Below are 12639 nucleotides of genomic sequence, written 5' to 3' on the forward strand. Positions count from 1 at the left end.
TTAAAAAACAAAAAACAAACAAAACAGGATTATAGAGCAATTAAAGTGTTACTAAACCCACAACAGTAAAATCAATATGTATATGCAGTAAAAAATGCTGGTTATACTCATTGTGGAACCTAAGGGATTAATCCCTCCGCACTGTGTAAAAAAAAAGAGGTTTGATCCCAAGTCTTCTCTGATCCTTGCCTTCTACTGTCCCCAGTCCATTTCCTGATAGAACAGAGCCTTGAGGACAAGCTGCACATGCTCAGTTTGGTGTGTATTGCTTGAGTTTTTTCCTTGGGAGAGTGCATGTGATCAGCATAGGGCCAATCAGCACTGTCCAGAGGGTCAGGGGTCCTGTAGCCTCAAAGGGGAGAATGAAAAATCCTCCTACAACCTTTAACCAGTGCTCTGCTTTACATAGATAGAAGTTACAAGACTGCTCTAACTGCTGATGAGAAAATTTACTTGTCAGTTTACATTTACTAAACTAATTGCGTTTCCATGTTCTGCGAACTGTGGGAGACCATATATAGTGAATGCAGGGCCCTGGGTTCAGTAACACTTAAATCAGTTCCCGCCCAGGCAATAGCAGAAGGGGTTGCAGGACTCTTGTCGATCTGGGTGGGCATCACGACGGCCTGCAGGGCCGCACTCTGGCAAGATCTGTCACCTGTCATGACCCTGGGACACAGCTGATGACAGATCTATGTACCAGCCCATTGCCAGTACCATGGGACCACTGTGACCAATCAGAGCAGGTCACACGACAATTGTAAACAATGGATGGCTTTCCTTTCATGCCATCCACTGTATACAATTGTGTCACTAGCTCTGATTGGTCCCTGTGATCACATGGTACAGACTGGGCCAATCACATCCTATCTGAGTCATGTGATTAGTTGTGGCCAATCACAGCTAATCACAACAAAAAAAACCTGAATGAATCGATTTCATTCAGTTAATTGCGTGCTTATAGCAATTAAATTCTTTGCTAAAAGCAATCAATTTGTAGAAAAAAAAAAAAATACTGATCACTTTTAATTTTTTTTTCATACTGTCACCAGTCAGTGTCACTACACCAGTCTATTCGCCGCCACTCTAGTTATATGATGCTGCTGTACTGCACCGGTGACCTTGTGTGTGTAAAAAAGGAAATTTTTTTTTTAATTTAATTTTTTCATTTTCCAAAAAAAAATTACAACTTCAAAAAATTTGCAATGCCTCTTACTAAATACTTCAGACTGTCTACTTTGCAAAAAGGGGTCATTTGGGGGATATCTGTACTGTTCTGACATTTTTGGGCCTCGAGAAATTAGATTGGCAATCAGTACTTCAGAATTGATCGATTTTCAGATATAGAACATATTTTGTGGACTCTATAACTTTCCGACAGACTAAATAGTAAATACGGATTTGGGTGATTTTCACCAAAGAAATGTAACAGTATACATCTTGGTCTAAATTTATGCACAATTATTTATTTTCAAAATTTTATAACACAAACTAAGAAAAATGTGGGTTTTTTTTCATTAATTTAGCAAAAAATAAAAAACCCAGTGGTGGTTATATACCACCAAAAGAAAGTTATATCTGTGTGAACAAAATTGTAAAAACTTAGTTTGGGTACAGCGTTGCATGACCGCGCAATTGTCAAAGTGCGAGAGCGCTGAAAGCTGTAAATTGGTCTGAGCAGGAAGGGGGTAAAAGTGACCAGTATTGAAGTGATTAATCAGTGAATGTGTACGCATTATTTTTGGAGAATAAGGATATCGCTTAATGCCACCTCCTTCCCATCAGTAAAAACCATTGCTTTGAACTCCATTGTGTCACTTAAACCCTATGAAATGTTTACATGTTATCCAACTATCAGGGACATGTGGATTTTTAATGCAATACAGACTTTGCAATGTGTAATGTTCTCACCCAGCCATCATCAATGTGGCAAGGATTTTAAAACATTGCCATTGATCAGTTTTACATTTACATAACCTTTGTCATGTGTATAGTAAAAAAAAAAAAAAAAATTAATAAAAGTAAAAGACTACATGTCCTTTTTATAAAGGCAAAAAGGCATGCAACAGTGCATTCTACATTTAAATAGCTACATGAGAAAAGAGACCATGCGGTTACCCTGTCACTGTATTCTTTCCAACTGCAAAAACCACCTTCAAAAAAAATTTTACCTTGAATTTGCAGAGGTCAAACAAATACAAGTATAAAAATTTTTAAATTCTGGTGCAAGGTAAGAGTAATTTCAGGCTGAATTTAGTTCAATGTCTGGACCAATCTGTTATAATGGAATATGTAGCTCTTACATTTAAAGAAGCTCTCAGTCTGTCATGTTCAGTGTGAGCCAAGTGATGTATCATTTAAATTTCTCCCCTGTGCATTATTTCCAATGTAAAAGCAGCCTCTTCCATTATAAAGGTTGTTGTTTACAAGACTGGTCAGGTCAGTGAGCTGAATATAGGCTTGTCAGCATATATTTTATATACTAAAGACAATTTTGATTTTCAATGTCTCAAATATGACCTATCCAAGGTTAGAAGCAGAGGTGCATTGTATCGTTAAATGGAATATTTGTGGTGTCAGGTAATAAAGATTTTAAAAAATAAAAAAAAAATAAAAAAACGAACAATTTATGGTTTTTATTTTTTTTTTTTTCAAGAAAAAAGTGAAAACATTTTCTCCAACATGAAATACTTAAAAACACATTGCCAGCAGAGCTATTTCAACCATGCTTCTATGTTCTTTGTCTGCAAATATGACCGTTTAAATATTTACAAAGCACCAAATACACATGGAGAAATAGGAATATTAAAAATAGGAATGTTCCATATCATAGACCACAGTACAAGACACAGGCATTGAATCTTAGACCATAGGGTATATGCCACTACCTTTAAGTGATTGGACACAGGCAAAAGCTTCACTGGGAACCTCCCCAATCACAAGAGTGGAAGGACCTGTGTCCTGTACTGTACTCCAAGATCTGGAATTTACAAGCACATCAAAATAATTGCCATCTTAGAGTTATTAAACCGAAACCCAAAAATATACACAGTGCATTTATAAAGTATTCAGATTACTTTCATTTTGTTATTTTAAGTTGCAGCCTGTAGTTGTTTAATTACATTTTTTTTCTAATTAAGCTACACTCAGTACCCCATAATTACAAGGTGAAAACAGAAGTTTAGAAATGTTTGCAAATGTATGAAAAAGGAAAAATTGAAATATCACATTGGTATAAGTATTCAGACCCTCTGCAACAACACTTGAAATTTAGCTCAGGTACCATTTCTCTTGATTGTTGCAGAGATATTTTTACACCTTGATTTGGGTCTACCTGTGGTAAACTATATTGATTTTGAAAGGCACACACCTCCCTATACAACTCCTGGCAAAAAGTATGGAATCACCACTCTTGGAAAATGTTCAATTATTTAATTGTGTAGAAAAAAAAACTAATCACAGACATGCCTAAAAACTATTTTTATTTAACATTACAACCTTCTGGCTTTAAGAAACACTTATAAAAAAAAAAAAAAGAAAAGAAAAACTAGTCAGTTGCAACTGTTTTTGCAGATCAAGCAGAGGAAAAAAATATGGAATCACAAAAAAAAAAAACCACTACAGTACACCACTAATACTTTGTTGCACCACCTCTGGCTTTTATAACAGCTAGTATTCTCTGAGGCATGGATTTAACTATCGACAAACAATATTCTTTATCTATCCAGCCCCAACTTTCTTTTATTGCAGATGCCAGATCAGCTTTGCACGTTGGATCCTTGTCATGGACCATTTTCTTTCATTTCAACCATAGGTTTTCAATTGGATTGAAGTCCGAACTATTTGCAGACCACGCCATTGACATTATACCCTGATTTACTAAGAATTGAGTCTACCAGCAGATGCTGAACATTCAGGCAGACTCAATTCAATCAATCTAGACCTGTCAATCATCAGAAAGGTGTCTAGCAAGCTCATTGAAAAGTCTACTTTGCAGACTCTTTTCCTGTTAGTAAATCAGGAATCGCGTCAGGCACATTTCTAGATGCAATACCGAATATGTTCACTAGGTGGCGCACAACTGCAGGCTTTGTCCGTTTTTCTGTTTGCATATGAGAATACTTCTAATTTAAAATAAAAAGCACACCTATATTATAATTTTTTTGTGCGGTTTCTCCAAAAATGATCGGCCAACTAATGCATTTCCTAATGAATGTCATACATTCTATTTTCAAATGTCAAACATTTTCACACTTTTATCTCAATTTGAATGTCTAGTTCTAATTTCCCAATATAATTCTATATCTTCCTTCTCTTTAATCCTGTAACTAGTCTACATTCCAGCTTAAACTCTGTCTCCTACAGTGGCTTAGTGGTTAGTACTCAACTCTTACAGCACTTGGGTCATGGGTTCTAATCCCAGTCATGGCTGACCTGTCTGGAATTTGCATGCTTTCTCTGCACGGGTATGTTTCTGCCAACACTCCAAAGACATGCTGTTAGGTTAATCGGGCCTAGTATATGTCTGAGTTTCTGGCCTTAGATTCTCTTTGATATTTGTGAATGCCCAAAATATGGAGATCAATCTCCAGGGTTCTGTCAGTGCCTGGAATATTGATCAATCAATGGGAGTGAATCTTACCTGTGTCCTGTTCTTCTGACAAGTTTGAAACTTTCAATTTTCCTTCTGTTTATATTTCATTACAACATTGTTTCTCTTCTCTTAGGCTACGTTGACACTAGCTTTGTCAGCAGACGTCTGACAGGCGTTTTGGAAGCGTTTTACTGCTTCTCAAATGCCTATAAAAATTCTCTACATGGCAGAACACAGTGCTGTTCACACTGAAGCGTTAGCGTTGCACCAAAACTGGCACCTCATGTCGAGTCAGGAGGAGTTGAAACCTCCCATTCATGTCTGTGGTGCCGCTCCTCAAATGCCTGGTAGGCGTTTGCGGTGTGGTTGCAACGCGGTTGTGAGGTGTTTGCGGAGCATTAATACCATTTAACTTCATTACAGGCATTTGTGGTGCAGTTTTAACGCTTGGCAAATGCCTATTAAATGCCTCAAAACCGTGCACAGGGCGTTTGGGGAGCATTTGAGAAGCGTTAAAACCGCTTCCCAAACGCCTGTCAAATGCTATAGGGCCATTTGGCAAGAGTTAGAAATAAAGTCAAGGTGTGAACGAGCCCTTAAACCTCTCTCCTTATACAACTTGACACCCTGGCCCTTGTTCACACCATTTATGGTGCAGAAACACATGCAAGTGCACGCATTTTCCTGCACAGCAAAGAAATGCAATGCCCTCTGCAGATTTGCGCAGGTACCATGATGATAACGTAATTGCATCTCCACACGTCTAGTAAACACAGACGCATTCACCAAAAAGCATGGAAATTAATGAGCTGAGGGGAAAAAAAAAAAAGTAAAAAAAAAAAAAAAAAAAAAAAAAAAAATCGCACATTCGCACAGGTCCTCTGGCCTGTACAGCATGAATGAGTGGGTTGTTCATGTGGCTGGAGCCACCTGCTACACTATGGGGACACAGCAGCTGTATGAACACAGGTTTTATTCTGACAGGTGTGAAGGTATGGGGAAGTAGCCCTGAATGCTCACTGTCTGTGTTCAGGGCTGTACACATGCACCCATATGCTTGTCAAATTAGGACCTGCAGCATTTACACAGTGTAACATAGGTTGCCGGCAAACGGCGACGGCCACAAAAATAAACCACGGATTCACACTCTACAGGCCACAGCATCCATGTGAATGAGCCCCAAGACCTCAATTACACACACACAGCTTTATTTATGAACTCAGTACAGTTTTATCATTTGGATTTCACAGGAATATGGTTGGGATTGTGTCCATTAATAATGTTTTTAGTGTATTTTTACCATAAATATAATTTGGATATTTTCTCTGGCGGTGGGGGGCTGAGAGGTGCTGTACGGGGCCCGTAATATCGAACAGTGGCCCTGGGTGTATGTGTGTCTGTGCCACCTGTATAGTTAGGAAGAGCAATAACTTATATGGAATACCTTGAACCTCTGCTATGTACCTCAATGCATCTAGGAATTGGACAGGTTTTCAACTGAAAATACAACATTAGTAATGTTTCCCCTGCAAATGAGGATCAGCTCTTTGGTCGAGAACAGCGATCTCGCCATGTCCAGATGTGGTCTGGAATTCCACAAAAGAACAATGCACAAAGCCAAAAAATAGACTTGCAAATTACCACTAAACTCTCCTAACTACACTCCCATCCACTAACACTCCTCACTACCACTTCCCGGTGTGTGCAAACATCCTTCCGCAAACGTGATGACGTATTTCCGGTATGACAGCTCCTCTAGCTCCTCCTCCAACAGTCATCTTGGCATTTGTGCACCATAGCAATTTTCTATGCGGCTCCATTGTGTATTTGGCATTGGTGAATATATGTTTACAGCTCTACTGTGTATATGACATTGGCGAATATGTTTGCGGCTCTACTGTGTGTCTGGCATTGGCAAATATGTTTGCGGCTCTACTGTGTGTATGGCATTGGCGAATATATGTTTGCGGCTCTACTGTGTATATGGCATTGGCAAATATATGTTTGCGGCTCTACTGTGTATATGGCATTGGCAAATATATGTTTGCGGCTCTACTGTGTATATGGCATTGGTGAATATACGTTTGCGGCTCTACTGTGTATATGGCATTGGCATATATAAGTTTGTAGCTCTACTGTGTATATGGCATTGGCGAATATATGTTTGCGGCTCTGCTGTGTATATGGCATTGGCAAATATATGTTTGCGGCTCTACTGTGTATAATGCATTGGCAAATATATGTTTGCGGCTCTAATGTGTATATGGCATTGATGAATATATGTTTGCGGCTCTGTGTATATGGCATTGGCATATATAAGTTTGTAGCTCTACTGTGTATATGGCATTGGCGAATATATGTTTGCGGCTCTGCTGTGTATTTGGCATTGGCGAATATATGTTTGCGGCTCTGCTGTGTATATGGCATTGGTGAATATATGTTTGCGGCTCTATTGTGTATTTGGCATTGGTGAATATATGATTGCCGGTAAAGGCCCAAAGTCAACCCTAAATTGAGGGCCTAATTTATTACGGTTAAGAGGATTGTAGAAAAAGAATAACTAGCTGCACATTGAACACGACCTATTCATTGGTACATAACATCGTCTTGTTGTGCAATAGGGGGCTATTGGTTTGTTAGTTTGCACATACTTGCATATGTGCACTCTAACCAGCTAGATTTGGGCATATTATATAGCTCGCAAAATATAAGTGTTAGGGGTGCTAGTATATTAAACTTGAACATGAAATAACCCCCCCAAAAATAAACATAGTCCAAACATTTATTGATCAAATACATATTCCACATTTATTTGGACAACAGCAACAAGTAGGTAGCCAATTTCTTGGTGGGAAAAAAAAAAGCAGGATTGATGTTGATAAAATAGAACAGTCCTGCTCATAAGAGCTTACAATCTAAAAGATTATTCTTCTAATGAACTGTGCTTTCACAGGTTACAGCAGGAAACGGTTAATATGAATTGCTTAGTAGGCTCATCTATCCACAAAAAATCCATCAAAATATCAATATAAAAATACATACGTGCCAAAATAAAAACACCTCCCACCTCCCCAAATCCCCCACACATACATTTCTCATCAGGTTTGTCCGAAAACTGCATTTCAGTCTAAATAAGCAAGCAAACTACAGCCAAGTGCAGATTTGGAAGGGCAGAGCAATTGACGTGTTAGGATTACAATGCAAAGATAATAAACACAAAATCATTGTACAATAACACACAAAACACACCGTAGAAGGAAAAAATGCAAAACATTTACAGCCCACATTAAAACACAGTATGAGTGTGGCCTGGGGAAATTCACCACAATATCTCTTCCTCTTCAAACCAGACTTGAAGAAAATACCTGGCCTCTTCCAAGGCGAAAATCACCCACTACTGCAACTTTTTATATAACATAGGCCACACCCACCACTGTCATTCATTTGGTCAGAGAAAGTGTTTGCACCTGATTAATTCTCTTTCCACCTGTGTTAACCCTTGGTATACAGGCCCCACAAATCAGTCAGAAAGAAAGCCACAGTGAAGTGTACCTGTGCAGCATACAACAGAACATTGAACAGGGATGTGAAGGGGAACCCCATGGCAATATTTATTTGCACTATGGGCACAATTCACTCCAGATTATTGCATGAGTTAAGGCAGTCACATGACCACAAGTTATGGGTATGCAGCGCTAAATAAAGTGATATCATAAAGACAAGGACTGATGTACTTTCATAAAAGTGTTCATAAACAATAAAGAAGTCCCAAAAAAAGATGGTGTTCCAATAGCCGATAAGGCAAAGCAGTATATTTTGATGCTGAGCATTCCGTGAAGTAATAGTACAATAATGTACTTACCAGAAGTACATACAAATTGCGCGTTGTATGTATATATTTTGTAAGAACGTTAAGGTCCGGTCACCGGTATGGCGTCATCAGGTACAGTGGCGGACTCTCCAGGATGATGTCAATCACGCTCAGGGTCCATCTCAGACTCACCAGTAGATCCAACGTCGTCCAGACTCCAGAAATCACTCCACCTTAAAAAGCTTTATAAGCAGCACACCTCTCCCCTCCAACACTTCACCCCAGAAATGTGCCTCCCAACACAGAAGGGTCTGGCTGCAGACTGGAGGTGGAATGGAGGTCACATGTTTCCTGACGAGTGGAGCGCTACTCGCTCTAGTCACATGACCACATCTCGCATGCAATACTGAAAATGTCAATTCACTTTTGCTAGTATGCGGGATTTCCCGTAAATCGGAAAAACACTCAGGAAATCAAACATAAAAAGGCCTTACACCCAGGTCACATCAAAGCCGATTTAGAAACTGTACGACTTACAGTGAAGATGCCGATGTCCTTGCGATTTGCAAGACATCTGACACAGATATCTATGAAAATCGCCACAAAAGTACTACATGTACTACTTTAGAAATCAATGTCGGAAACGCACCCATGTGACCGCTCTAATAGCAGAAAATAGGGTGCGACCTGGCATACGATTTGCAAATCGCATGTCATGCAAATCACATGCCAAGTCGCACAAAATTGTGACCGCTATTAGAGCGTTCATATTGGTGTGGTTCAACCTTGGTTGGAGCCGCAACAATTTCCCAAGTAATGAATACACTACTTTTCATGTGATTTGCAGAGAGATCTATGTCAGATGTCTTGCAAATCGCACTTTAAATCAGCATGTCCCTGGACTTTGAAATCATGCGACTTCACTGTAAGTCACACGATGTGACCGTAGTGTAAGTCGCACCACTTCAAAATGCGCTTTGATGTGACCAGAGTGGCCCCCAGTCACATCGGGTGCAATTTGGCATGTGAATTGCATGCCAAGCGACTTGCAAATCGTAGGCCAAGTCGCACCCTATTGTCCACTATAGGCTCCATTCACATCCAATTTGATTTTGAAATCGCGCGACTTCACTGTAAGTTGCCCAATTTCCAAATCGGATTAGATGTGACTGTGGTGTTAGCCCAAGTCACATTGGGTGCAATTTGGCATGCGATTTGCAAGTCGCAGGGCATGCAAATCGCATGCCAAGTCGCATCCAATGTGCGCGATTTCAGGTGCGATTTGGGAATTTAAATTGTACCTGATATCGGACCTAATGAATGTGGATGTGATTGTCTTAACATACACAATTTGCTGCAGCAGAATTTCAAAAGTAGTTCTTATCTAACTTTTTCTGCATTTTGTAGCGATTTCACAAATAGACTACAATAGAAATCGCAATGCAAAACACAATTGAAAACGCAATAACTCATTGTTAAATCTACAGAAAACACAGTGAAATTGCCAACAAAAAGCACAATTTTAAATCGCATCTAGTGTGAACCAAGCAGGCAATTCAACAAAGGAAATAAATCTTTGAAGGCATGCGGTACCTGCATGCTCGGATAAGGGTCTGTTATGGATTTGGAGGTGGACTCCATGCCATTATTTTATTTATTTATTTATTTTTTTAATCATTTTCTCTCTCTCTGCCCTTGGCTTGACAAATCCTTCCCAAAATCAATCATTAGTCCAGGCCCTTATCTCATCCCATAGTTTGACATTCACATAAGGTGCAGCTTTAAAAGGTGTTTGAACAGACAAGGCCTCATTCTAATTCACATTCTAGGGATCATTTAGACAGAAAGCAAAAATTCTGCCACCAGCACATCTACAGTATGTTAGGGTAGCCACCCAGGGAGATCATGCAACTACACTGCCGTGGTTGGGATTCAAACCGACAACTCTAGCGCTGTGAGGCAGCAGTGCTAACCACTAATCCACGGAGCTGTTGAACACTAATCCAGCCTGTATTTCTGTGGTGTGAATCAACCCTAAGTCCCTGGGCAAGGTCAGTGTAACTAGCCAGATATCTCAAATGTGACACAAATGTTGCACTATGTTGCCAATTCAGATGTATGTTGGTTCTATGTATCCCAATACAAAGGATTGCAATACTAATACAGGCATACCTTGGTTTACCAATGCTTCGGTTAACGTAATTTTCGGTTTACGAATGAAAATCCATTGAAAATACTGCCTCGATTTACACAATTAATTTTTTTTCGCAATACAAAGTGTATGTCGGTGCTGATTCTTAAAATGCCAGCCTTTTTTTTTTTTTCCACTATATTTCACAAGCTGATCTATCACTTTCCCCGAAGTTACAGAAAACTTTGTATCTTTTAATAAACTAAAAGTAAACATTGTTTCCTTTAGGGATATAAACTCAAAGAAAACTTTCTCTTTTAGCTGGGGGAAGTGACAGCTGAATTTCTGAGCTATAGTGAAAAAAAAAAGAAAAAGCAAGAATTACATTTAAAAACCGGCACCATAATAAATAAAAAAAGGCGTGGGGGTCCCCCCTCCCATCCACACCAAGCCCTTCGGGTCTGGTATGGATTTAGAGGGGAACTTCCACGCCAAAAATTTAAAAAAAAAATGGCGTGGGGTCCCCCCAAAATCCATACCAGACCCTTATCCGAGCATGCAGCCCGGCAGGTCAGGAAAGGGTCAAAAGGATCATGCAATTTCCCTGCCAGCCGCATGCACCTTCTTCCTGCCTGAAACGCAGGCACAGCAGTCCAAATGAATGGACAATGAATGGGCTGCCGTGCCCAAGCAAACACAGGCCAAACAGCCCGCAATAGTGTGAGCCAGGGCTAATAGAGCAATTTGGGAACCTTCTCCATTTGCCCCACCATCCTTTCATCCATTGAGGCTATGTCTCTGCAGTGGCAGAGAATGCCCTTATCATCTTTAGTAGGTGAACACGAATACCTTAAAATGTTAGTTTAGCTATGTGTAGCATGGCATAAGATTAAATGTTGGGCTGTTAAGATATCTTGGATGCAAAAAAATTGGGATGTGTAGATAATTTATTTTTTTTTTTAAATTAAGCAGAGCCGGAGAAGGCTAAATCCCAGCCAGATTCTTATCGTCTTAGTATTACCTTGGTGGTGAGCTATACAGTGGTGTATTTAGTCTGATCCCTGAAGTTATGCTTCAAAACAAAGCACAATTTTATGTATACACTGCATTCATAAAGTATTCTTTTTTTCTCTTTAATCTACACTTAGTACCCCATAATGACAAAGTGAAAACAGGATTTTAGAAATGTCAGAATTTATTAAAAATGAAAAAACTGAAATATCACATTGGTATAAGTATTCAGACCCTTTGCAACAACACTTAATTTAGCTCAGTTGCCTCCCATTTCTTTTGATTGTTGCCGAGATGTTTCTACACCTTGACTAGAGTCCACTTGTGGTAAATTCAACTCATTTAAGAAGGCACACACCTCTCTATAAAAGGCCTTATAGCTGACAATGCATACTGTATCAGGAAAAAAGCAATGAGGTCAAAAAGGAACTGCCTGCACAGCTCAGAGACAGGTTTATTGTAAGGCACAGATCCGGAGAAGGCTACAAGAACACTGATATAACACCTTTGGGATGAATTAGAGTGTAGATTGCAAACCAGGCCTTCTCATCCAACATCAGTGCATGACCTCACAAATAGATATATAATAAATATATAAAAGGGCTGCCGCTCGGTAGTTCTCAGACTTAGCTTAGAAACCATCTATCCCAGCGCTGGGCAGAGATGAGTGAAGTAAAGACGGCCGCCACTCATCTCTATGCCCTTTGAGGACCGGAGCGATGTCACTTCCCGTTCCAGCCATTTTTTTTTTTTCCCACTAGATCAATGCTTTTTTTGATCCCATGCTTTACATTGTAGAGGAGATGTGGGGTCTTATTGACCCCATATCTCTCCATAAAGAGGACCTGTCACTAATTATTTCTATCACAAGGGATGCATGCATTTCTTGTGATAAGAATAAAAGTGATTATATATATTTTTTAGTTCTTTTATTTTTAAAGGACAGTGCAAAAAAAAACCCAAAACATTAAATATATATTTTAAAAAAAGTTTAAAGTACCCTGTCCCTCCTCGCACGTAGTGGTGAACGCATACGTAGGCCATGCCCTCATATGTAAACGGTGTTCAAACCACCCACGTGAGGCATCGCCA

At 39.5% G+C, this 12639-nt stretch overlaps 1 protein-coding gene across 2 annotated transcripts in view; it reads right to left on the reverse strand.

Annotated features, from left to right (window-relative positions):
* The window catches only part of POLA1 (DNA polymerase alpha 1, catalytic subunit), a 472294-nt gene that overhangs the window by 370841 nt on the left and 88814 nt on the right, over nt 1-12639 (reverse strand). The window lies entirely within an intron of this gene.

Source organism: Staurois parvus, unplaced genomic scaffold (genome assembly GCF_062004578.1).
Source record: "Staurois parvus isolate SC_StPar_1 unplaced genomic scaffold, SC_StPar_1.0 ptg000145l, whole genome shotgun sequence".
Taxonomy (NCBI): Eukaryota; Metazoa; Chordata; class Amphibia; order Anura; family Ranidae; genus Staurois; species Staurois parvus.